Here is a 26,749-nt window from a genome sequence, read left to right as displayed (position 1 = left end):
TGGAGACAGCCTGTTCCTGGCCAGAGGAGATAGCTCCTGCTATTACAGCAGGAAAAAAACCGTTCTGCTGTTGTTTCTGACATCTAAGGCAGCATCATTTACCAGGTAAAGTCTCTCCTGAAGCAATTAATCATATCTTAATGATCTTTGTGGAAATGTTGCAATAGAATCTGATACGCGCTGGGAAGATACCCATAAAGTTAGTGATTTCCCATGTTCTTAGTAGCTCTTTTAACCAGGACAAGAGTAATTGCAGCACTTAGTGAAAGCACAATAATCAGACTAATGCTTATGTCAAGAATACTTACGTAGCATATATACAGGGCCTTTCAGACTGTTCCTGTGTATGTGTGTGATTTAAGTACGTTTCAAAAAAAGGTGATGATGTTCTGTTTAAGCAGTACTGTATGTGCCTTTTCCACTTGCAAGTCATCTATTAGTTTGAGGCAGGGGCACTGAAAAATGGGTTAGAATCTGCTCCAAAAAGGGTTCCTGACAGCAGGATTGGGAATGGTACGTATCTGCAGTATGACAGCTTCAAGCTGAGCTATCAAGCAGCAGTATTCCCAGAAATGTATTTTCCGGTATGCTCTATCTGGTTAAAATCTGTTCATCCTATTGGATGGCATCTTGCCATCTTCCTACCCTAAAAGAAGCATCTGAGAGTGGTTTTCTAAGTGTTGTCATCCCCATTCTCTCCCCGATATATGCACATGCATGCTTGTATACATACGTTGATTACTCTGTGAGAGACCTGATTGATGGGAGCTTTTATTTGTGCTCAAATCAGATTTCCCTTTAAGCTAGGATTGGTTTGCTCTCACTTGCAGGGCTAGCAGCACAAAGTCTGCCAGGATCCTTTTATGATGCAGTATGTATGAGATGTGGGGAGAAACATGAGCAGAATTAGACCTCAAATGTCGATATCCTTTCCATTTTATTATGAACACTGTTGCCTTTTACTTACATGCAACTGATAACATAGATAAGTGGACAGAGCGTTTGACTAGAGACCAGGAGATCTGTGATCTGGTTTTGGTTTTGCTATGGCTTTGCAGCGTGACTGCAGACAAGCCACTTGTGTGCTGTGTGCTTCAGCTTTCTCGTTTTTCTGTGCAGATAATGAGACTGACCTCTGTAGAAACTGCTGGAAGAGACTGATGAGCAGTGATTCAGAGTAGCTGGGTAGTATTGCTGCTGCGCATCACACAAAGCTTCTCCCATTCTACCCCCTACCCCCCTCCCCTTGAGAATTTGAAAGGTTTGGGACTGCAGACTGATGCAATGTGGAATGCTCGTTTATTTGAGATTGGTATAAATTTATTTTAGAGTTGGGAAAGATGGTCCTTTGGGGGCACTTAAAGTGGCTTGAGTGGAGGGTTATGAATTTTTCCCTTGAGATCCTTAGTGCCTGAGAAATCCTCACCTGCAGGAATGCCCTACCTACATGCCAGAGAGAAACAGGAATTTAGTGGTTGGTGTGTAGTAGTATGAAGAATTTTAAGCAAGCCATTTCTTCTCTACTTAACAAGTATTAGGAAACAGGAATGCATAGGTTTGTGGGGTTTAAGGCAACCTGGGCACAGTGAAGGATAACTAAGTAAATAAAATCTTAGTCTGAAAGTGCCTTGTGCCACAGTGGAGTCTTCTCAAGCACAGGTGAATGGGGAGAGAAGGAAAAGTTCTTGTCCTTTATCAGTGACAATTTACATAATTTTGCTCACCATAATTATCTATGAATGGATGGGCAGGATTACATTTATTCCTAGAAAACCTTTTAGTTAATGCATCATACGATTGCATATTGGCAGAGCTGGGATTTGGCCCGTTCTTGTTGGGGTAAAATACTGTCTTGTCATGATTTATTGTCCCATGTTTCTGTGGAAAAGTGTAGTGCTCATACCAACAGAGGAGAGCCTGCAAAAATGGCATCAAGGCTGTGCTTCAAGAGGCCTTGTTTACATTGGAACATCCTATAGGGTTTATCAGTAGTTATAGCAGTGCTACTGCTGTGTGGTTGTTCCTGTTCCAGAAAGCAATTATTTGTTTCTTACTGTATGTTTAGAAGTTAAAAATAAACTTGGGGGGGGGGGAAGTACTTGGAGAAGGATAAGTCTGCTCTTGGGTGTCATTTGAAATTCATTGCTTTGGATTTAACATATTTTTTCCGTATTAAAAAAAATACCCAAATTTTGAGATCGATTCTTAAATCTTTTTAAATGTTCTTAAGAATTGCAAACAGATTTCAGCCTTGTTCATTCTAAATAGTATTAATGCTGAAATTATTTTAAACATCAGGAGTCAGCAGGTTTGAACACATTTGAATCTGCTATAATTCAGTATCTTCCATACCTATGAGGAATACTTCATTGAGCTTTTTTATACAGCATTATGCTTCAACCTTCCCTTTTGAAAGAAACAGGCTTCCTGCCCCATGAAAACTTCAATAGAAGCGGGCAAATAGAAAGATCCATTAAAACTTAGTTTTGTCCTGAATATTCAGGGAAGGATTGCTTGTTTGTTTACATAACCTTAAAAAGGAGAAGGAGTTGCTTCAGAGAAATGCAATGCTAGCAGGGATAGCATGTGCTAGCAATATGATAGCCGGGAAGGTGGGAGCAATAACGCCGAGCACTCGGAGTGGTTTGGAGTAGAAGGAAGCTGGTGCTTGTGAACAGAGCGGAGATGTGAGATGAATTTCAGGCTGTCTTGCAAGTGAGTAGAGGAAACATACAGGGTAGCCAGAAAGACAATGATGATACAGAGATTGAAATTGGGATGTGGTGAAATGACAAGCAAGACAGGTGAATTCTTCTGTGATGGTTTGAGGAGGAAGGAGGGGTTTGGAGAGATGGGGCATGTCTCAGGGTGGTTTCTGTCACTGCAGATTTAAATGGAATTTCAAGCCAATACTGCTGTACCTGTATGGTGTACTATAATGTACAATGTATACTCCTGTCCATTATTCCCCTCCCTCAGTGTAACTGAGATTGGTTGGACTGGCAGAGAGATGGATAACTACCAGAAAAGCTTTATGCCAAAATACCAAACTGTGGTTTGAAACAGTAAATCCGGTTTCACAGAACGCAGTAGCGCACCATAAATGCTACAAGCACATGACGCGAAGTGCTGAACTGCCCCAGGTTCCCCGTGTTGGCTCAGATTTGCTCAGCTGTTGTGGAAAGTGCGAGGTCTGTGGTGAATTGGGTATCGCCTGCTGGCTGTGTGCTGGGGACAGTGTTAGTGTGAGGTAAGCCCCGTGGCATGTGTTTGGGTTCACTGCACAGAAATGCAGTCATGTGTTCACATACGTGCTGCTGGGTATTTGGCCGTGTGTGGAGCTGGTGTGATGGGACGGTAGCCTTGGTTGCAGGTGGTGGGAGCAGCTGCCTCATCACCTTCTGTTGAGGTGGGGGTGGTGTTGGCCAGAAGCAGAACAGGCTTTTGAACTGCACAAAGATCTGATTGCACATTGCTTTGCCTGCTTTACTTTGGCTATTTGATACGCCTGTTAACAGGTTTGCAGCAGCATGGTCAGTGCTTCAGGTACAAACCGACTAGATGAAGATGAAAAGACCTCTATAGACGCGTCCAAAGGCAGTGACTTTCAAGCTTTTTCGACTTTTCAGTACAGGATCAGGTTCACATACAGTAAACCTTCATCTCGCATTGCTTTCCATGGGTTTCTTGGGAGCGAGCCAGAGTGCCGGACTGCAGCATGGGAAGCGGCGCGGTGCCAGGGTGAGGCCTTGTGCCCTGAGCACCTGCTTTCCCTTGGCTTGCCCCTCTTCCGCCACCAGCCAGGTCTGCTGTTTGTGACAACCCAGGCCCTGCTCTTGCTAGCGTGTCACGAAGTTTTGCCCCTCTGCCGCGGCGTGGGTGCTCTCTGTGTAGCAGATTGAGAGGCAGGAGCACGGTTTCAGGCACTCCCTGTCCACTCCTCCATCCTCCGCTGAGCGCAAATGTCCCTGTGATGTGGCTCCACATCCCATTCTGGCTTCCTACTACAATGTTCTCCATCGTTCCAAGCAGGAAACTGCACCGTGCGGGTGTTTGTTTTCCTGCCGCAGGGCATGTTAACAGCCGTCTCCATCCCTGACGGCCGCTCTGCCGGGCATCCCACGCCTTCCGCGCCGGCTGCACCGGGCCCTGCTGCCTAGGCTCCCGTACCCAACCACCGCACAGCCGCCACCCGCCACGCGGCTCGGGAGCGGCAACCGGCGAGCCCAAGAGCACCCCGGGGCCGGCCCGGCCCGGGCCCACCTCCCCTCAGGCCGGCCCGCGGGGTCCCGCTGCCGCCGCACCGGCCCGGCCCGGCGGAGGGCGGGGCCTGCCGCCCCTCCTCCGCGCGGAAGATGGCGGCGGCGCGGCGCGGCGGCGGCTCCCCCAGCGGCCGGAGGGACGCCCAGCGGCCGGGAGCCGGCGGGCCGCGGCCGGCCTGAGAGCTCCCGTCGGCGCCGGGGCACGCGTGCCCTCCGGGAGCCGTGCCCTGCCCTGCCCAGCCACCCGCCCGGCGGGGCCTCCCTGCGGCAGGTGAGGTGCGGGACGAGGAGGAGGAGGGCAGCGGGGTGGCGGCGCGGCCCGGCTCGGCTCAGCTCGGTTCGGGGTGCGGCGGGAGAGGGCGAGCGGCGCTTGCGGGGCAGGGGAAGTTGTGTGCCGGCCGTCCGGGCGGAGCGCGCTCGGCGGGGCCCCGCTTCGGGCCGCGGAAGGAGAGCGGCTGCGGCCGCCGGCGGCGGGGGGGGGCAGGCGGCGGGGAGGACGCTGTCCCCCGCTCCTGAGGCGCCGCGTCTCCCGGCCGGCAGCCACCTGTGCGGCCGGGGGGGCTCGGCCTCGCCGGGAGCCGGCTGCGCGGCGTGCCCCTGTCCCTCCTCGGCGGCCCCGTTTGGCGGCGGCGGCCGGGGCCGGAGGTCTCGCCGCCGTGCGCTGCTGCGGTTCGCGGGCGCCGGGCAGCCGGCACGCGGCCCGGCGCAGCTACTCGTTCCCCACGGCAGCTGCTGCGGCTCCTGGCCCTCGGAGCCCCTTCTTACCCTGTCCTGTGCCGGGCCGCCCTCCGGCTTTGTTTACCCCGGCGGTGTGTTGTGAGCGGCTTGGTGCGGCGTCGCTCGCCAGTGACCGAGTGAGTCGGTGTGCACCGGGGCAGGGGGTGTGCATGCCCCGGCGTGCGGCTGCAGCTGGACTGCGTGTGCCGCACACTTCTGCTGCGGGTTGTGTTCGCGGGAGGCCGGCGGCGGGTACCGCCGTGGTAGCGTGAAGGTGCAACAGATAGGGTGTTAGATGGGAAAAGCTGATGGAACTGCGGAGTCGTTCGTCTCGTGTTTCCCATTCTTTAGTCATTAAAACACATATGCAGTGGTAAAGTGATAAATAGACCCCTGTTTGCTTATGCAAGAGTGAATAAATTCTGTGTTGCCCAAATGAGAAGGGGGAAGATACCACGTATCTGAATGTAACCACAAGTTGCAGTACTCCACACTGTGATTCTTTGTGACGGGTACTGCTAAAGAAGCATTCCCAGCTGTTAACTGTGTGTGCATTTCTCGTTAGGAAGCGTAACCTTGCCGGATTTTTCAGGGTATGTGCATTCAGCTCAGTTACCTGTGTTAATTGGGCTAGGAAGGGTTGCATGAGGAAGGAATCTAGGTAGTGCCGATGCAGCGAGACACCTTGTGTACAAAACCACCCCGGGAGCCAGAAATAATTCCAGTCTCAGCATTAGCTCCAAGAGTTTACGTGGGTGCCCACACTTACGTTGCCCACATGAGCTGGCTCTGTGTCTGCACTGGTAAGCAGTCACAGGGGTCAGCCCATAGGACTGCTGTGCGGAGACACCCGGGTGCCCTGTCCACAGTGGGTCGGTGGTGGTTCTGCACCAGGCTTCTCAGGGCAGCTGTTTTCATGGCACCGAGATTACAGATGGAACTCCTGGCAGATTGGATCTAGAAAGGCTGTTTTGTTTGTACTTCACACCACACAAAAGGGATTGCGCTGTGTGAAGAGCTTTTGCTGGTTCCAAAAGCAGCCTGACTCCGCTAGACCAGATTTGAGCCAGTGGAAAAACTCTGTGCTCGGATCTGGCAAGCAGCATGAAATGTTCTAAAACTTTCCCACTGTCAGCAGCTGTGAACAAGTACATATCTCTTAGGGTCATTGTCTTGTACGCTTGCTGCGTTCTTCTTAAAATCTTCTTCCTCATTTCAAATTCCTCCTTTTGTTTGTTCTTCCCGTTTAATTTTTGCTCTTCCCAAAGTCCATGGTGCTGTTTTTCTTACTGCTGCTTCTTGAATATGGTTTCCTAATATGTCTTTTCTTCCTCTGCTTCAGTGCTTTTCAGCCCATTTGTATGTATATATGCTTTTGAACTAGTAAGTACTGTAAATCTCAGAAGAGCAGGAGCTCTCTTTGAAAATGAGCTGCAGAGCGAGGACACAGAGCAGAAGTAATGGTGCATCTGTCCATGTCAGATTCTCTGCTCCAGTCACAGAAATGACTCTTGCTCTTGGGTCTGGGTTCTGAGCTGGTGTCAGAGCAAAGAGCGGGGGCAGTCCTCCCCTCTGGTATTGCTGACCACGAGGAGAGAGGAGTTGTGGGGCATCTGACAGCAAAATGGGGTTCTGGTGCTGAGCAATTAAGAATCACTATTTTAAGATGTGCAGTAATACCTGTGAGTGTTTATCAGGACATGACCATGTGCACTCGCATGCTGCATGTTTTTCAGCAGGATCTAGTAATGCAGTGATGGTGCTCTGTGCTGCCTGGGTTTGTGTAGGCATGCTTTACTGTTGTGATACCTACCCTTCAGCCTGATCAGAATTCACATTCTCCAGCCTGGAGAAGAGAAGGCTGTGTGAAGACCTCATAGCAGCCTTCCAGTATCTGAAGGGGGCCTATAAGGATGTTGGGGAGAGACTCTGCATTAGGGACTGCAGTGACAGGACAAGGGGTAATGGGTTAAAACTTAAACAGGGGAAGTTTAGATTGGATATGAGGAAGAAGTTCTTTCCTGTCAGGGTGGTGGGGCAGTGGGGTGGGTTGCCCAGGGAGGTTGTGAGTGCTCCATCCCTGGCAGTGTTCAAGGCCAGGTTGGATGAAGCCTTTGGTGAGATGGTTTAGTGTGAGGTGTCCCTGCCCATGGCAGGGGGGTTGGAACGAGATGATCTTAAGGTCCTTTCCGACCCTGACTGTTCTATGATTCTGTGAAATAAACCCACATAGGTGACCTGGTAAAAAAGCCTGAGCCTAGTTCTCTGTTAGCATTTAGAATTCTATCACTTCTTAGTAATAGAAAAAAAAGGTGGTGGTGGGGTTGCTGATACCCAGGAGCAGCTGAGGCTTGGATGTGTCCTGAACAACAGCTTATCTCATCACTGAGCCTTGTTTCAGAGGTTTAAATGCCTATCTCAGATCTCTCTGTGGTATATCTGAAATATGTGGTGATTCTCTGAGCAGAGCTGCATAGATAAGATACCATTTTGGTTTAATTGGCAGTTGTTTACACATGATCTCTCATATTCCTCTTTTAAATGAATGCATATCCATCCCTGATTACAGCTCAGGTCAAAATCCCTCAGCACTTGTAGCAAATCTCTTTTAATTGGTCTCGTTTAGCACTCATAAGGTTGTGTTTTAATTCTTTCTCTTCTTTTCCCCAGTCTGTAATGTATTACAGGATATTTTATAGACAAGCCTCTGGCTGTCAGCAACCTTTGCAGTGTATCACATTTCCAGCTCAACAGGCAGCTGCAGTGGAGTTTGTGGGTGTAAGGCAGCGATGCTGCAGCAGCACACAAAGCAGTCTGCAGCGGCAGTGCTGGCCATGAGTGCCGGGTCTGTCCCGGATTCTGGAATTAACTGGGGTGAATGCTCCTGTTTGCTCTCTCTGCTTCTTTAGCCTTGTTGTGGCTGTTGCTGGTGCAGGGGTCTTCAAGTTAAGTTTCTCCCTTTATAGCTGTCTTTCCAGTCCCTGCAACTGAATGCAAATAGATGGACGTTGCTGCTGTTATCTGTTGACAGGGTTCGAGCAGCACAGGATTGGTAGAAAGCTAATGCTGGGGGTGTATTTTTAGAAGGCCCGGAGCAACATTATCTGTCTTTATGAAATTCACTGTGACTTTCCTGAACGCAGTTGCTTTGGTTAATTGAGCATAATGCAAAAAGGTGAGGCTCTGTGTTTCATTATGCCTGCACCAGGGCACATCACCTCTGGCCTGCAGCGGCACAGTGTGCAGGCACAGTGTGCTGGTGCAGCTCACGCCTGATCTGACATCAGCTCTGGGAGTCTCAAAGGCTGGTTGTTTTTTTTCTGAGCGGTGCCCCCTGCCCTCGCACTGGCGATTTTCCCACTGTAGTGAACCCAGCAGGGAATACGTGCCTGTGCTGCAGCCGCTGGAGCTGAGATTCCGGGCTGTGTGGTGCAGCAGTGAAGGTACAGGCGGACTTTCTGCCTTGCTGATCCTGCTCTGGAGGCAGGAATCTCCAGCAGAGCTGTGGAGCACAGTTGTGTCTTAAAACGCCACTGAAAGATTTACTGGAGTACGTACATCAGAGCCCTAACTGTTCTTTCTGCATAGTGATATTTGAAGGTCTCGGGCCTCTTGCAATTGCTGTCTGGGGACTGTTATCCAGCACAGACCCATATCCAGAAAGGAAGTTCTATAGATCACTAGACGCAATCCATATGTGCACTATTAAAAATGCAGTAGAAATCTCTAGACATGAATGATGAATTAATCTTCTGCATCAGGAAGATATCCTCCATCACGTTCTTGCCTGCTCTAATATTTTTAGTACACTAACTGATCTAGCAGTGCATGCAAAGGGGGTTGATGAGCTTGAAGACGCAGTCTGAACCTTCTCAAAATATTTGTGGCTTATGCTGGGCAGTGTCACGAGATCTGTTTCCACAGAAGTGGGAATTGGTGTTTGCTTGGTTTTTAAAGCTGCCCGAACTCTCCAAACAAGGAGAGGGATGGTCGTGGTCTGCCTCTATATATAGACTCAGCCAGCTTCTGAATTTGTTGAATAAAGTAAGTAGTGCAAAATAAGGAAGGACCGCTTCACGCAGCCCTTATGTACTGACAACAGCAAGAAGATGTTCAGAAGTACCTGCCTCTTCCAAGAGTGTGTGTAGCTGTATGTAACCAAAGCCGTTCCTCCTGCTGGGGTTGCAGACACCGAATATAAAGGGTTTGCGGCTGCTGTCAGGCTGAAATGTTAATGGCTTAACTTAGCTTAAAATACTGCACCCTTTCTTTCCACAAAGTGAATTTAATATTCATCATTAAATACAAATTATGAAGTAAAGCATTAATACTAACAGTGGTTAGATATCAACATTCTTTGCTGTTGTTTGTTTGTTTATTTTGGGTTTATTTCATTGGTGATGGCCCCCTCCTTTCCTCCCCCCCCCCCCCCCCCCCTCCAAAGGAGAGTGAAAAGGAGAGACACATTTTGTCCTCTGCCCAGTAAATGGGGCTTGTGCTGGTCTTTCTGCTGTGTGTGTGTCATGCTGCAGTTAACCATCTTCAGCACTTTGGTGCATGTTTGGAGTGTGGGATGGGAATGAGGGGGTGTGATAGAGGGTTTTGTGGGATCTGAATACATCTGTACTGCACTAGTCTGGTGTGTTTTCTCCCTGAGTTGCACTATTGCGAATTCTTTTTTCCCTTTGGAAGTGTCTGCACTGGTGGAAGAGATTGTCTTGCGCATCTCTGTACAAGAGACAGCAGGGTCTGTCCCCTCCTCTCCTACCTTCATATCCCAGTACTTAGCTCATACAAGGAGAAAAGGGCTTGCAAGTAGCTCCCCAGGGAGGAAGGGGGTTTCACAATAGGGGAGAGCATAGGACCTGAAACTCCATGTGTTAAATGACATGCCAACAAGCCATAGCTCTCCTGGGGGCTAGGCGTCACTGCAGCTTCTATTTATCAATGTATATTTTTCCTTGATACTCAGCAGTTCCCTTGGGAGCTGGCTTGGTATTGCTGGTACAACAAGGAAGGAGGAAAGAGGGACAGCAAAATGACAGTTTTATTCCTCCTTAATCTCTTTTTGCAGTTCTGGTCTGCCATCTGGTCAGTCTCTTTGACAGCATACAACCCCAGCACCCTGCCCTTTCTCCTCTGCTTGTTTCTCCAGTCTCCTGCATCCTTCATTTCTGCATCAGAAGCTCTCCAAGAATATGACATTCCTCTTGAGTCGTTCGTGTTGGAAGGCTCTTGTGCAAGGGCCACTAGATTATGTGACGGAGCAACTTGTTTTTCTTTGATCATGTTCAGTCTTACGGTTTCAGATGATTCTATCACCCTAATATTTTATTGGTCTTTCAGCTTGTCTCTAATTGATGTTAATTTGCTTGGCAGTACTTCTGAAGTAAAATCTGAGCTTCATGTGGAATTTTAGAGCCCTTCAACAGATCTTCAGTTTTAATCACTTTGGTATAAATTCCTCAAAGGAAACAGTGGGATGACAGGCCTTAGCTGTGATAGGCTCCAAGTGGTAGAGATCAATTTAGAAAAGAAGGGAGGCTCGAGATTTACTTCAGAAAGGTTAGAAGAACCCTACAACATTTTATAAATGTCTGGTTTTGTCTTAAGAGCCTCTCACTAAATGGCTTTGAATTAGCTTTGTAGCCCTACCCATTGCTTTAAATAAAGTACATGGGAAATTTCATGTCAGAAAGTGCTTTTAAAACAGTCAGTTCTGTCATCTCTTGGATGTTGAGAGCTGGGCTTACCTGGCTGTACACGTGGACGTACAGCTAAAGTGTCCACACCTGAGCTAAGCACTGTAAGTTTTCTTCATATTAAGGGTGTATTAGGAAATAATTAATTTCACCCTAAAGCAGATGTCTGGACTTGGTGAGGTGAATCACATTCTGGAAGTTCGCTTTATCCACTGAATATAATGAAAATTGAAGATGTTGGTCCAGATGTAGAAAATGTTAGCAGGACAGATACCTGAGCAGAAGGCAAGTTGAACACCTCTGAGTGTTCAACTGCTAATCCTGGACTGCTTTAATTTTTAATAACTTCACAGATAATTGATTTACATAAATCTCTCTCATCTTAACTACCTGTCACATCTTTAGAGCACTTTTTCTCTAGGTCTTATTGTTTGTTTGGGGAGTTTATAGCTAACACTGATGCTGTCATTCTGTGCCATGCATACTTTTTTCTGAAAGCTTTTGCAAATGCTGAATGTTTCAGCATGCTCTGCAACTGTTGATTGTCTTTGCCCTTGCCCCTGCGGTTAAGTTGTGCAGCAGCCAGGGTTCCCTTGTAACTGGTAGCCATGACCCTACTGTGGCCCTGGCCAGCCATGCCTTTCCCAGAGAAGTCAGACCAGGTCATGAGTAGATCATCATTCAGTTCAAAACCTTAACTGCTGGGCTTATAGCTGGCTCTGGAAGCAAGCTGAATGTCAAAATGTCAGATAATGGCCTATGATTTGATTTCTTTTTTTCCGTAAAGAGGCAGGTTTCTCTCCTGCACAGTTTGGGGTTTGCACTGCTGGAAGTTATAACTTTGAACAAATGACAAGGTCAAGCTTGGAGCAGCCCAACACAGTAATACATTTTGCATCTAGATCCCCAGGATGAATAATGTGATTTCACAGCAAGTTGAATACCCCTTAATATTTGACAGTCCAGGGTGAATGAGGAGCACAGTAAGACTGAGAACTATGTGCAGTCTAATTACATGCAGAGATTTTCAGTGGAGAAGAGGTTCATGTCTTGGCTGACTTTTTAAAATGTCATCTTCTTCCATCTGTCATCGCCTGTGTCTTGTTTGTGTTTCTCTTCTGGGCATCACCTGTGTGTGGGTCTGTTTCAAGTGTGAGGTACCTTTGAAGTGGTATCGTTTGTCTCAGCTGCGGAGCTACAGAACTGAAATCATTGGCACCTTACTGTTGATGAACTGCTTGTCCTCCCAGTTATCAAGGGCTTGCTGAAGTAGGAAGAGCAGGCAGAAACTAGAGTAGACATTGCATCCATCGGTGCAGAGTGGCTGTGCACGAGGGCTGCTGCAGCTCCCTGTTTCATCAGCTGTGTGAAGCTGCTTTCAGGAGAACTGTGTGATCAATCACAATGTTGAATCTGCCTTTTCAGTGGGATAAAGTGGGATCCTGGTGCAATCCAGCAGCCGTAAAGAGGCAGATTCATTTCAGCATTGAAACCTGGCATAAATTGCCAGTCTCCGTGTCTGATCTGTTGTCCAGAACACCTCAGAAACATCAAACCCTCACAATTTCAGTTACAAATAATGTATTATATAATTTGTTAATTGTAATTTAGTTGGTTTTGATTATTTTCTGTGTCCTGGATTCAGTCAATGCTACTTCAGCTCAAACTGTACGTGCTTTACTTGTGGCTGAGTCATAATCATCTTCCTCACAAGCAGAGATCTGTCACTGTCTCCTGATTTAGTTTTGTCTGCATGCTTTCATCCATATCCTTCCTTTATGTTCCTGCTTCAGATCTGGCCACTTGTATTAAAGCATGACATGAATAAGCCTATTTCCCTAGTCAAGACTATCATGAAAAGGTGCTGTTATTGTATGTTAGCATCTGTATTATAGTATCATGTAACTGTGTGTGTAACAGGGTATGTTTGCATGGCCTAAGTCCGCATAAACATATAAACACAGAACTTTCTGCAGGAAGACTTGCTTTGCCTCAAATGAAGTACTGATGTTTGCCTTTCCCAGCATTACTTTTAAATACAAATTCCTCACTAACCACACGTGAGTGTACAGTGCCTGTGGTAGCAGGGAGAGCTTGGAAGTCGCTTCTGGTCTTGCATTGAGTATGTGGGCAGGTTAAGAACAAGCTAGTGTTCACGGATTGTTGTAATTGCAGTTGGTGTTGCGTATAATGTTTCTCTGAGGTTGCTATAGGTAATTCTTTTGCATGTGGTAGAGATGTTGTATAATTATCTTACTTATATGTCAGTCCTAGCTTTTCCCCATTGCCACATGAAAACAGGGCGAAGATGCCTTTTGAATGTACTCCTCTTAGTTTGCATTTAAACTGATGTTACCACTGAGGAAAGTGACCCAATTCTATAATGGCCTTTCTCAATATTGGCATGACCACTCAGCAAGCAGGATCAGGAAACTGATGTGGCAATCAAACAGAACAAAACAAACCTCCTTTTTCGCTGCGTTACCGTTCTTGCGGGAGAAAAAAAGTTACTTTTCAATTGAGCAGTAAGAAGCCTAGTGTGGCTCAAATGCATTTGTACTGACACACCACGGAGCACCTTGGGCATAGGATGAGTTAATGAGGCGCTGGGAGTGCCCTCTTTGGAGGAGAGAGGTGTGACCACCTGAACATGTGCCAGATAATCACCTTAAAAGTACAGTTTCATACAATGAAAGCTGAAGAGAAGTAACTAACAGTGGTCATGGCAAACTCCTAAAGGGTATTGAAACAGGCAGCATAAGAGCTGAGCTGCATGCCCCTCAGAATGAGAGCCAGTAACTTCAGCCCTTCACTGCTGCTGGTTCTTTTCTGCTGTTAGTTGGACATTGGGTTAACTTTTGTATCTGTGATTCTGAGAGGAGAGATTGAAAAAATATAGCAGTGGTTGTTTCTAAAGGAGATGTGTCCAGGAGAAGAGGAAACCAGTCGCTTTGATCAAGGTGCAGACCACAAAGACACGACACATTATGTCAGAAAACTGCTTATGTTTCTATAGAATGTTTCTTGGTAGTTTTTCTCCACACCTTGTTAAAAGAAAGGAGAGAGAGAGATGTTACAGTTTCCTCACCATCTTTTCCTAGCCCACTGCCACCGATAGTGAGACCCATAATACTATTCTGGACAGATCTTTGGGGATTAAAATTGTTGTGAGTGCTCAGGCCCCTCCTCTTCCTGCAATTATATCTTCCTGAAATGCATCCTGTGCAAGGGTGAAGAGCAGCAACAGGCTATGCTGAAAGACAAAGCAGTGGAAATTGATACAGTGTGTGCGCTGGAAGCGAGGCTGTTCTTGAAGGGTACATCTGTAAATTGTTTGGTCTTAAAGTCTATATAAGGTAGTTTTTAAACAAGGAGCAAACTTCTAAAAATGAATACAGATAACACCTCTTCATACAGATGTAGTGTGCAAACCACGAATGCGGGATTCCGTTTCTCCCCGCTGTCATTAGGCCTCAGCACCTTGAAAAAGGACAAAGCATTAGGTAAGGATGCAGAGATGGTTTGGTCTTCATGGGCTGGTGATTTAGAAACCTCATGCTTGCTTTCCCATGATGGGACCAATGGTACAAAGCTTGAAACTGAGTATCAAAAGCTCTACTGGTTTTATACCCTTTCTTCACAGCTCTTTGTCAATGGTGTTATACCCCCTCTGCTACTGGCTGTCTATTGGGATATCTGTAGCTTCACCTGGGGCTCTGTGGAGTTCCATCTTCCTTTGCAGTCATGACCTTTTACCATAGCTGTCTTCCAGTGTAGCTATGAAACTGCTGACAAAGCTGGGGAAGCAGTGGCAAGACTTGTGATCGCACGTGCCAGGACCTTCCTCTTGGCCAGGATAAGATGAGGGAGCTCTCAGCCAGATGAATGGGAATGACTGTGTTATACACAAGACAACTAGGGTGTAATCTAGCACTTAAATCTTAAATTTAGATTTCTTACAATGAGTTATCTTTAGGTAGTATTTTTTTAGGAAAATGTTGCCATCTAGCTGGATTCCCACTGTCTGGAAGGAAAAGGAGAAGCAGAAAGAAATGTTTTGTTCCATGTAAAGTTATGGGAACGGACTGGCTACTGCAGTGAAATCCTGTGAGTGTGAGGAGTCTCCTCATCCCTTTCTTCTGCCAGTGAGGCTTCCCTCACTGGGACTGTAGGCGTAGACATCAGTTGGGAATATGAGAAGAAAGTAGAAATAATTTTGTCTAGTACTGGTCTGAATCTGAGTTGGTAATACTGGTGCAAAAGGCTCTTTGTGCTGTCGCTGTCACCCAGGAGCATCTTAAACAGTGATGAGGAAATGTCAAATCAGAAATTCTTCGGAAACATTTGTTAATTTTCCTTGGTTTTGGAAATGGCACATTCTGGGAAGCAGTACATGAGAACAGCGAGTGCCGTAGTTCTTCCTCTGTCGCAGTTGCTTGGATATATGGTGTCTCCTCAGGAGCAAGTCAGTGCGGTTTTTTTGCTTGGCAAACTTCCTGCACAAGGTCAGCATTGCCATTACACTGGTAGCATAGCATCATCATGCTTTAAATGTGCTAGCTGCAGAGGTTGTAAATGACTACTGATTTTTTTTAAATGCCGCAATGTTTAAGTATTCGGCTTGAGGCATTTTATTAAAAGGGCCTCATTACTAGAACAAGTGCCAAGTACTTTAAAAATTCTGTCCCTATTTAGTGTAGCTCATATTGGGCATAACTAATCACTGCTAAGGCTTAAAACGTTTGGTGTCGAGTGAATCTGGGAGGAGGTAGCTATGAGACTGGGCAGAGGAATCCCCTTTCTCTTCCCTCTTCTGTAAAAGCTTTTTCTTGACACAAAGGTCCAATTGCTGCTATTTCTTGTATAGTGTGCAAAGCATAGTAATATGTGGGCAGCAACTAATGCAAAGTTCTCTCCTGTCTAGTGTTCTGTTGCTCTTTCTGCCTGAGGCTTTGCAACCTTGGTCTTTTTTAGTTAAAATCTTTAAAGAATGGATTATCTGTTTTCACAGGCTTTAGAGGATTTGAAATAGCAGTCACCCTTAGGCATTTGGCTCAAGATTACAGCAATAAATGCATTCACCAGAGCCCCCTGGCCCTTCCAAGAGCTAGGTGGTCATAAGATTGCCTCTACCATATTCTTGTGCTGCTAACTCGCGAAGTGTCTCAACCTCTTAACAGTTTGAGGTAAGCCCTGTTCATCCTGACCATTTACATTCAGGGGGATGTTTGTGGTGAGGGTTGAGAGCACCTGTGATAGGGGACCTTCATTCTTGCTGGGATGTTGGCTTTTACTGCATTACTGATCTGGATTTTCCAGGAGATCAGAGGCCTATTTTGAAAGCCAGCATCCCTTTTTTCCCCCAAAGCCCAGCAGTTGAAAATTTCATATAGCTTTAACATTTTCAAATTGGAATGTAACTTTAATCAATACTGATGTTTCTGAGCTTTGCGTGCCAGCTGCTATTTTACTGAAAGATGGTTCTGGGACTGGAAGGCCCCATACCGGAGATTACAAACCAGTTGCCACCCAGTTGTAATAGTCTGACGTGGCAGTTTCTGTAAGAGCTGATTGTGCTGTTTAAACAGTGAATGCAATGTTTTTCTTCTGTTACTATGAGATCTGAAGTAGTTTACAGATATCAGACATTGTACTGTGTTGTTTTGGAGAAAGCTGTCAGCTGTCAGAAGAAGACCCAAAACTCAGTGCCAATAAAAAGCTTACATTTTCTAAAGCAGTTTATTTCTGTTTGTCGTCTGACTTTACACAGGCTGTGCTTTGCACAATGGGACTTACTTTCTTCTAAAGAGCAGCTTTATCTCAGGAAAGTTCATTGTACAGAGAGATCTGTGATGTCCGTACCTCTGAGGTCCTCTGAAGATTTCCACCCCTCACAGATTGTATTGATTTCTGGCAAGTCCTAAACAGGCTTCTGAGCTGTTCTTATCACGCCACATCGTGCTGCTCATCACAATTAAATGGCATCTGCTGGTTGGCCGCTGTCTTTATCAAAAGACCCCCCTAGCACAGGTATTGAACTTGGAAGAGGAGAAAATTCTATTCTCTTTTTTGGAAGTTTGTGTGCTTTAGGGGTTTTCTTTTTTCTTCCTTCCAGTGAGTAAGTAATGGTAAACATTTACTAAACCACACTGTATGTTTCCAAAGTATACAGTACACATTACCTTTGCCTTGGAAAACTCTCAGCTTAGTTTTCAGCAAAAGATAAAAGTATTTAAAGCATTTGTAAACAGAGCTGAGTCAGCTCCAGCGCTTTGCCACACAAATTTTTCACCAGAGATGCTGGAAGCATGAAGTCTTTTTTTGTGCTAGTACTTACGACGATTGCAGCATTTTGTGCTGTAGTTTTAGTCTTTACCAACACACCTCAATTCCCTTTCTAGGGCAAAAGTAACCTCAATTTTTCTTTTCTTCTTTTTTTGATAGGTGCATAAGAATTACAAGAATTGGTATCTTAACTAAGCAACACAGTGGGTTTGTATCTGCACTCTAGAGAGTCTGTATAGTGAGGCTGGTGTCCTTCTCACTAATGTGGATAGGTGGGATAGGGAAATGTATATGAACTATCAACATGGATATCTGTTACTGTGGTTTTGACTATCAAAAAGATTAGAAGTGTGTATACAAAATATATATAGTATGTGGTTATCGATATTGCATTACTGCTCATTTATGTTCCCATGCGAATTAGCTGAGAGGTACAATGCCATGGAAATAAATGTATCTTAAGCATGCTTAAGGCTGATTCTTGAAGGAGACAGAAACTGAAGCTCTGAGTTGTGGGAAATGAAGACTATGGCTGTTGAAAAAAGATGTGTCATTCTAGAAGGTGAATTGGGTTCATAGGAATAGTGGACTTGCTGAGATGCCGGTAGGCTTTTGGGTGCTAATCAAATGGAAAATATTAGATCAGAAGGGTGCTTCATCTGTCAGTTTGTATTGCCAAAGGGGAAATATCAGACAGGGAGCTGACAGATGTCCAGCAAGGATGGGTAAGAATGGCATGAGGAACATGAGAGGATTTGATTATAACATGTTAGGTGGAAGAGACAGGTTTTGGAGGAGAAAAGATGAAATAGCAAAGATACAAATAGCAGGAAGTAGATAACAAAAGTCTGTGGCACCTTCTTTTGCCTTGGATGGAATCCAGGTCTCTGAATCTGAAGACCTGGCTGTCAGAAATGTCTAAACCCTTCTGGAAATGCTGCCTCCATTTTATAGTTCTTCCACACTGAGAGCAGCCACCTATAGTTGCCGTAACTTACAGTTAGCTCAAGATGCCCCTGTGGCAGATCAGGTGATAGCTCTGCCCATGTGATATCAGTGGGGTGATTATGTAGTGGAATTCAGCATTTAGGATTTTCTTTTAACATGGAAACCGGAGTCAGGAGGAGAAACACACGTGGAGGCACACCGGGTGTGTGGATGTACGCCACCACATTCAGATATTCTGAAGGTTGTGAGGGCAAACACTCATAAAATAGAACATATCACAATTCATTTTGCTTATACAACCTTAGTGCATCCCCCTTAAATAAAACAGTTTCTGACTGACTTGGATCATGGAAGTACGGGGTGGGGGGGAGGAATTTTTGTTTTCCAAAACCTGTTCTTTTAATTCTGTCACCTATACATGTTTTGTTAGAATTATTATATAGGAGAAAGCATGCTACAGAGTGAAGGTTTTCTCCTATCTACTGGTATTAATTGAACTTTTGGAACCCAGCAGTGTGAGTTAAGCAGTGTTTATGTATTAATTCTTCTTACTGCTGTTATAGAGAGGCATGTGCAATTTGCACCCTTGAAATACTAGCTCTTGGGAGCTGAACTTGCTGCATTCACAAGGATCCTTTTTTTCCCTGTCTTTGAGGAATAATGAGTTGCAAAAAGAGTCATATCTTGAATTACTTCCTGTATTTTGTCTTTTGGTCTTCTCTTTGCAACAATAGCATTAGTTTTTGAGCTAAATGATAGTGAAGCTTTGCTAGCATGCAGGGAGAAAACCCCATTAATCTAAGCACTTTTAGGGAAAAGGGAAGTGGCAAGGTTGACGGTGGGAAGTCCTGTGGAACAGCTTAATATACAGCTTGTGAGTCAGTAATTTCCTTTCCTTTTGCAGTCGTCATGTCCAGATGGGGTATTTTCTTTTTCCTTATCAAGCCAGCCTCTTTTTCAGCCCTGTTTCTACCTCTTTTTTTTCCCCTGTTTGCAGGGGAAACAAGAACAGCATGCAGTGGCAGAGGTGGTTTTCAGGCCATGAAACTTAGAGCAAGGAGACAGGCAGGAATCCACTGCTGGAGCAGCATATCCCATAGATAGTGGGATAAATGATGATCAGATCCCTTTCCTAATCTGTCTGCTGCATATTGTAATGACCCAGATCTCTGACAACCTAGAGTTTGTCTTGCTTTTGAAGAGCTGTGCAGCTTCAGAATATATTCTAACCTAATAGCTAACATGCAGTCATCAGACAGGCCAAGTTATTGTGAGTGACTGCGAGGAAATCCTTTCAGACTCAAGACTGAAGGGACAGTTCAGAGGGGTATGTATGGCTCCCTTTTCATCTCGGTAGCATACTAGCACAGAGTCATTTCAGTAGTTACATTTTTTCTAGTTTCCTTTTGAGGGGAAAAAAGATACCACTTTTTCCTTACTGTGTTCTACATCAGGAATTCTGTGTTATTTTTTTGGGACGATTGCTCCTCTTGTAATTTATATCTGTAGGGATTTAAATGGCTGTGTTTTCTGTAGACTTGAGTATCTTTTGTTACGTTAGTCCTGTTTGTGTTGCACTCGGTGATGTAGCTCAGCAGTGCTGTGATCTGGTACTTCATTCTCAAGCACTCCTGAACAAAAATCTCTGTGGTCAATGGTTCTTTAAGCGCTATAGTTAAAGCAGACCCATGTTTCTGTATTACCTAGTTCAGTTCCATGTCTTCACAGTGAAGAGACCTAAGAGGTTAACAGTCAGTAGATCACTGTATCGAAGAAACAAAATGCTTCACCTCTGCCCTGTTACAGGGCCACCTTATTGCAACGCTGCTGCTGCTGGCAACCTGTGTGCAGATTCTGAGGTGTATGCCTCTTCTGTAAGTCTGTGTAAAGTCATTAGTTCTTGGAGTTGTGATGGGGTTTGAAATGATATTTTTATTTGTTTAGGCTGAGGAGATTTCCGCTAGAGAAGGGAAGAGGCAGGCCTCGCATCCAGAAGCTTTACTGCTTGGAATGGTCTGCATACAGCTTGAATGAGAAGTGTAGGAAAAAGCGAACACTGGTGTGCCTGCCCTCTGGCCCATGGCTTGCAGGGTTTTCATTTCCCTGCACAGGGCCACTTGTGAGCCACCTGCCCTTTACAGGTGGAAGGAGGGCTGGTGGTGGGAGCGGGCATTGGGTCATATGGAGCGGGAAGTCAGGGTAGGAGACAGCCACAAGCTTTGCTGATGGGTTTAAGAAAACAAACAGGAAGTGAGTCACATTCCCCTACCTCTGTCAGCAACATTCCCAGGAAAAAGGCACTGGATATGTGTTTCCATGTTAAAGAATACAATATTTAGCAGTATGTTAAAACATCTTGTACAAGGTGTTGAGACTTGGAAGAGAAACTTATGCAGAAGATGAAAAACCAGTGCAGAGTAGTGCTTTGTAAAACATTTTTGAAAGGAACTTAAAGGAGATGATGATTTGTAATCGACCTTTTTGTTTTGCACCCAGTGTTTCTTTTCAGCTGTTTGGAAGCTTTAAGTAGTTTGTGCTAGTTATTTTTTGGGATCAAATGGAAAATGGCGCTTGCTTGAGGGCTTTTTGTGAAATATTCTTGCTGTTTCTGTCATCGGCATTACTTGAATTGGTGGAAGGTGCCTGCTGTGTCTGCTGTCCACCTGCTCCTTGACTCCTTAAATAGCAAGTAAGCATTTTTAGTTGTTTGTCAGTACTATTTCAGAGAAAGGTAAAACTAGGTAAATTGAGTAGAGCACAGGTTACTCTTTGGAGATAATTAAGCTGAATTTTCAGTAATGAAAGGAATGTAACAGGAAAACAGCAGCCTATATGCAGGGCAGGTCTTTGTCTTAGTGTTTGTGGGTAAGTCATGTGCTATTGTTTTGTTTTTTCACAGGGTCTGCTAAAATGATGGTTTTCCAGGTAGATGCCACTGGATTGTGTTGCAGACTCCCTGGAGGCGTGTGTGCTCTGGACAGGGTAGCAGTAGCTGCAGTGTTATCTTTGCTGCGTCAGAGAGGGGACCATTTTCACTTATATTTGTGTCGACAAAGAGGAATTCAGCAAATATCCATCATATTTAACTCCTTAGCATTAGGTAAACATGACAAAACTCAAGAAAAATGCTGTTTCACTGGCGTTTTGGTCTATGACCAGTTTGGATGTGTCTGGCTCATCCAAATCATAGAATCATAGACTAGAATAGAATCATAGATTAAGCACTGTCATAACACCTCTCTAAGGTGCCAAAAGACCTTTTTTCATATGTCCTAAGAACACAATGTCATTGGTACTTGGCATTGCCAGCATCAAATGGTTTGAATCCATTCCATAAGCTTCTGTCATTTCAGAATTAGTGGTGATCTCATCGTTAGGCCTACCAGAGATATCCTTTAATTTAATATTTTTAAAATAGTTGAATCATCATTTCTAATAAATGGAGAGATTATTTGACCCAGTAAAGCCCTGATGGCCAACATCAGTGAGGTAATACCAGATCTCTTAACAGCATTCAGGTATCTGTCCATCTTTGCTAGTTGTCAATACAAGAAAAACTGAAATCAAATAAGAGTACTCTGAAGATGGATAGCAAGCTATTTAATCTGTTTCAAGGCTACCTGTAATTGCAAGAGATATATTACTGGCTATGTGAGGCTTCTTAACTGGGGAGGGGGTCACATACTTCCTGTCAAAGTTTTTAGGTGATGGAGGGAAACCTAGTCAGCACACTGGTCTGGTTCCAGCTTCTGTCAGCAGTTCTGGGCAGATAAGGATAGAAGATCCACTTCATGGCAGTGAAAAATACGTGGAAATACCTTACTCGGCCTGCTCTAACAATTTAGGGTGGATGAAGAGGAAATATTACTGTATTGGAGTCTCCGAGTTGGTTGTTCAGTGTTTTTGTTTTCTCTCAGCTAAGTAACCTCTTTCAGTAACTTTTAGGTTTTGTTTGGCTCTTTTCTGTATATGCTATTTTCATAATTCTGTGAAACAGCATCTTGAAGGCTCTGTCTGCTGCAGACTTCACATCCTCCAGGTAGGAATTCTGTCTGATGGCAAGTTCAGAGGAACAGTACTCCAGCATTTGTAAGCTGCTACGCTTGTTCCCACCATCAAGGACTGTGTCTTTCCTGAATGCTACAGTTGTGCTGACATGTGCTCAGGAAACTCAGAAGCCCTTTAAAAAGTGTATTTACCATCATTCTTCATGATGATGGTTATTGTTGATAATTTCATGATAAGATTTTGGTCCTCTTGTTCCTAGTCCTGGGTGTTGAGCTGTGAGGGGGGTGCTCTGAGCTCTGCTCTTAAGCCCAGGTGCAGAAGGTACAGCATATGTATTGTTGGTGGCTTTCATACTGATTGCAGCAGATTGCAGAGTATGTTCTATTGATGAAATAATTTCTCTCTAAAGGAGATATTGATGATTTCTTGTTTCAAGTAGTAGTTTAGGAGTAGGTAGCTTGCTGTCATCAGAAAGGGAGACTGTTGGTAATGCCGGAATGTAACAAATGCAGTTCTGGCCAAAGGAAAAATCTTTCATTTTGTGCACAGATTGGTCTGTGGAACTCATTGCTGCAGTACATCACTAAGGGTTAAACTTTGTGGGGTCAAAAGCAATCTGGTATTTATGTGTTAGGAGAGTAGTAATTGTTATATAGACAAAACCTACAAATCAAACCAAACTTTTTTAAGGCTTTTTTTAAGGGATAGAGAGCTTCCTTCAGCTTAAATATCCCTAAGTGGAAAGGATAATGAGGACTACCTTTCCTGATGATTAGGTTGCAGATTTATCTTCAAGGCTTTCTTCTGCTGGCCTTTGAAATACCTAGAACTAGACAGCACAGAGGTTACTAATGTGAATGAGTTTTAGGCCAAATTTGGAATAATGTTTTTGTGTCCTGTGTAATTTTTGAATGTTTTAAATAACTATGGTTCTCACCAGACCACAAAACAATTATGAATATCCCACTAAAAACAAGGTGTTCTATTCAGATTATTATAGTGGTGATAAAATATTAGGTAGGAGTGTATTCTGCAATGCAGGCAGGCTACTTAAAATAGACATAGACTTTTGACAGGATTGAGGAATAATGTAGATTTATTTCTTGAGGTATCTTCAAAACCTCTAACAGGGAGTAGACCTAGTTGTTATTTGGATGGATCTGGCAGACCGTAGCACATCGTTAACCTGTTCCCAGACCATGTTTGATTTAAATTCCAGCGTTATCTCATTTTGGACTAAAGCCTGTCCGCTGTTGTTTGTCTAAACCTTTGTCCTTGTTGGGAAACTGAAGAGAGGTTAGAGGCCTCTGCCAGTGCCCGTGCTCAACCCTTGTTCCACAGGAGTGTGACTTGTAAGTGGGCAGCTCTGTTTCTGTGCTGCTGATACGGTTTGGATACGGGTGGATTCAGAGGTGCTCTGGCAGGCTGCTGATGATGTTTTGTCATTTGCACATAAAGTTGTTTATTGCCCAGTCCTACTCTGCCACACCTGAAGTGCTGGGCCACGATGGTACAGAACAGCCCCATTTAGTTTGTTGTTTGTAGCACTGATGCTCACTTGAAGGCATCAGGACATAGCCAGGCCTTGGCAGGGGTACCTGCCCCTTTTCTGGACAGATTGAGTCTGAGTAAGTGTGCAATGCCACAAGCTAGAGTGAGGGAAATTGAACTGGTGTCTCACAGACACAAGATTATTTTCAAAGCAGTCACTACCTCTCCTAAATGATTAGGTTTCTTGTTTTGGGTCGGTTGTTTTTTTTTTTGTGCAGAAAGGTAATATTTAGATCCTTATTGGTTCTGTTAGTCCCATTTTTAAAAAATTCATTTGCTCCACATATTTGTTATCTGTAGTTCATGGGCAAAAAGACACATCCGCAAACGTGTGATTGATAGACAAAATACTGGCACTATATTAGGGAGTTATTGTTTGCCATTCGTTCAACCATTAGATGCCAATAAATTGATTGTATCAGTGTATCACAGTTAGAACATACTATCTTTTGATTGTGTGAAAACAGAGTAAGACTTGCCAGCAACAGAAGAGCTGAAAAGAAACTGTTTAAAGCAATCCAAGCATCATAACTTTGGGAATCTTTTTGCATTGATGCACCTGGCTTATGCATTTTCACCTGTGCACTGGAGTTTCTTTGGCCTGAGCACCATGCTCTTTTTTATCATAGTGTCAGATGCTGGCCTCTGAGAGTGGCATGACTAACTTGATGTGATATCACAGTTTATAAATAGCTCTATAAAATCAGGGTGTATTCCCAGTTAGGGCTGATCTCTCTATATGGGAATTGCATTTGTAGACCGGTACTAGTGTGGTAAGGGATGCTGCTGCCAGGAGCTGAGGTGCGCTGGAAGTGGTTCCTGATCTCATGAGTGGAATAGTAGAGGGGATAGGGACAAATAAAAGGACGTGTATATTTTAGCCAGTGCCTTCTGGTTTTTTGTTTTCCTCATTAGCAAATTCACTCAGTGTGTGTTAATTAGTTTAGATTTTTTTGCTACCTTCTTGTATTCTCTCAAAGTCCCAGTGATGTGATGAGACAGATAAAGAATTTTGCATCCTGGCTGATGGAAGAATACAGTGTAAATGGAAAGAAGAGAAGCCTCTTCACAAAGTGTTTGAATAGAATATATTTAGATGCCAAAGGTGCTTTTGTGTAACCACTGTTACTTAAGAATGGTGGTTTATTTTATAGTGTACTTTAGATAAAGTAATGCTACTGAAAAGTTACCTTTTCTGTATATATGTAATACTCTTATATCTGTCCTCTTTTAGCATATCGTCATTGTGCACAGTGCTTTACTACTATCTTCTCTTGTTCCACCATTTTCCTTCATATCCTGTCCTTTGTCCTCAATGCTAAAATTAAATTTCATTGAATACTGCTAAAACTAGGGATTCTGGTTTTAGTGTATTGGAAAATAAATTTGTGGTTGCAATTGTTTTCATCCAAGCTGAAATTTTGTCTGCTCTGCTGCAATTTCTTTTGTGCTGCAGTTGAAAGGATATTGGCCATGTATTACTGCATATGTGGCTGGAAAGGATATGTGGAAGTGAGAGGCAGAAGCTGGTATTTCTTTCCCTGTGGTTTTTTTAAGACAGAAACTAAATGCAGTGAGTGTTAAACAGATGGCTATGTAGTTGTATAATAAATATTTGAAGAAAATTAAATTATGTCCTGCCTGTTTGCTGACGACAGTTCCAGCCGCCATAGTAACAGCAATAATAATAATGGGAGGATTTACAGTCTGTTTCTTTCTTAACTCTCAAAGTGAGGTACCTAGGAAGGTCGTATAAAGAGATCTTATATTTTTTTTTTTTAATGTGGGAAAGATCAAGTGATGTGCTTGAGATCATCCCGCACGTCAGTGAGTCTCTTGAAAGATCATGCAGGTCCCCTTGACTTCCAGACAATACGCTTCCCTTTTAAACCATGCTGACTTGCAAATAGTTGAGCATTTCCTTCAGAACTTGTTTGACTTTTATTTTTCTTTTTAATTTCAACTTAACTGTTCATAAATATTACCTTGCCAAGAGGAGATGATAAAACCGGGCTTGCATTCCTGTTCGACATGCTTGAGCAACAGGCTTGCTATGAAAAGTCTACACTGAAGGCCCTCCTGAGAGCTTTGTTGTGAGGAGGAGAAGGTGGTGGATGCCAGAGAGATGATGAAGACTTAGTTGAAATGAGAGGTTTTATTTATACAGCTGAGCTTCATGTTGTGATATTAATAGCGTACAGGCATTTCTCTTGGATGGAACGGTTGGATTCTGTATCTAGCTGAGGTTGGTGTGCTACTCTTTGACATGAGGCAGAAAATCCCATTGCTGTTTCACCATTTGCATACATTACCTTATCCTTACTGGGAGGACTCTGTTTTCTTCTCTAAATCATTCCAGTGTGCTAGATTGAAAGCTGTGTGTGAGAAAGAACTGTTGCATCTCACTCAAAGGTGAGAAGGTAGGATGGCAGATTGGATCCGGAGCAGCAGCAAAGTTAATCTGGCCTTTGATACACCTCCTTTTCTAATGACTTTGCAGATGAGCTGGAAAGCAAGTGGAGGAGTTTATGAACTGTCCCAGTTACCCATTTCCTGCTAACTTTTACTGATACTTTCCTATTCTCTGACTGGAAGGAATTGTATCACCTGATAGAGGTAGAATTAGTGCTTATCATATGATAATATGTGTGATGGGAGTAGTCTGCTGCTGTATTACAGCACAGCATATAATCTGGAGGGTGAGTGGGATGGTTTGAGGGCTTTTTTCCAGCTGGTTGCGGGAGAACAAGGCCTGGAATTCTTCACTTCCTCCAGAAAAAATTGTCATCTGCCCTAGCTTAAAGATATATTAATAGCATCCTGATCTCTTACATGCACGGTTGGTCCTGTTGCCTGGATACAAACATAAAGTGATTAGAAAGCTATCATTAATATAAAATGAACAAAATAGGTCATAAAAGTACGCAGTTGGATGTTTTTCCTCTGTGCCCACTGTGCACATTGGTACTTGGCTTTATTCTTGCTTGTTGCAGATTGTGCTTTGCTGTAATGCTGTGTTACGCTTTTCACTAAACTGACAGTGATATTTTTTGCCAGCTCCCTCTGTGGCTTCTTCCCTGTTCTTTGAAATAAACCCGTATCAGTTTTTCTAACATCATTTGTACCCTTCCGTTATCTGTTAGCTTTTGTGTGTCTTTGCTCAAATGTTGTCTTGTCATCTTAACTGCTTTCAGTATGCAGTTGTATTTTTAGTTTCGGTGTGCTGCATTGCTCTTCTTGGTAAATATATGCGCTGTGTCGCATAAAGGAGTGTTA

General features: G+C 44.2%; 1 protein-coding gene across 7 annotated transcripts in view; it reads left to right on the top strand.

Annotated features, from left to right (window-relative positions):
* The window catches only part of NDST2 (N-deacetylase and N-sulfotransferase 2), a 142,141-nt gene continuing 115,392 nt past the window's right edge, over window positions 1-26,749 (top strand). For 6 of the 7 annotated variants that reach the window (XM_065670632.1, XM_065670628.1, XM_065670631.1 and 3 more), the window contains exon 1: window positions 4,391-4,533. The gene's annotated coding sequence lies outside the window, so the exon portion shown is untranslated. Of the gene's footprint in view, window positions 106-4,390; window positions 4,534-26,749 lie in introns of those variants that run through there. The other variant, XM_065670630.1, reaches the window with a different exon arrangement.

This window comes from Lathamus discolor, chromosome 3 (genome assembly GCF_037157495.1).
Source record: "Lathamus discolor isolate bLatDis1 chromosome 3, bLatDis1.hap1, whole genome shotgun sequence".
Classification (NCBI taxonomy): domain Eukaryota; kingdom Metazoa; phylum Chordata; class Aves; order Psittaciformes; family Psittacidae; genus Lathamus; species Lathamus discolor.
This window is presented reverse-complemented; position numbering and strand designations above follow the sequence as displayed.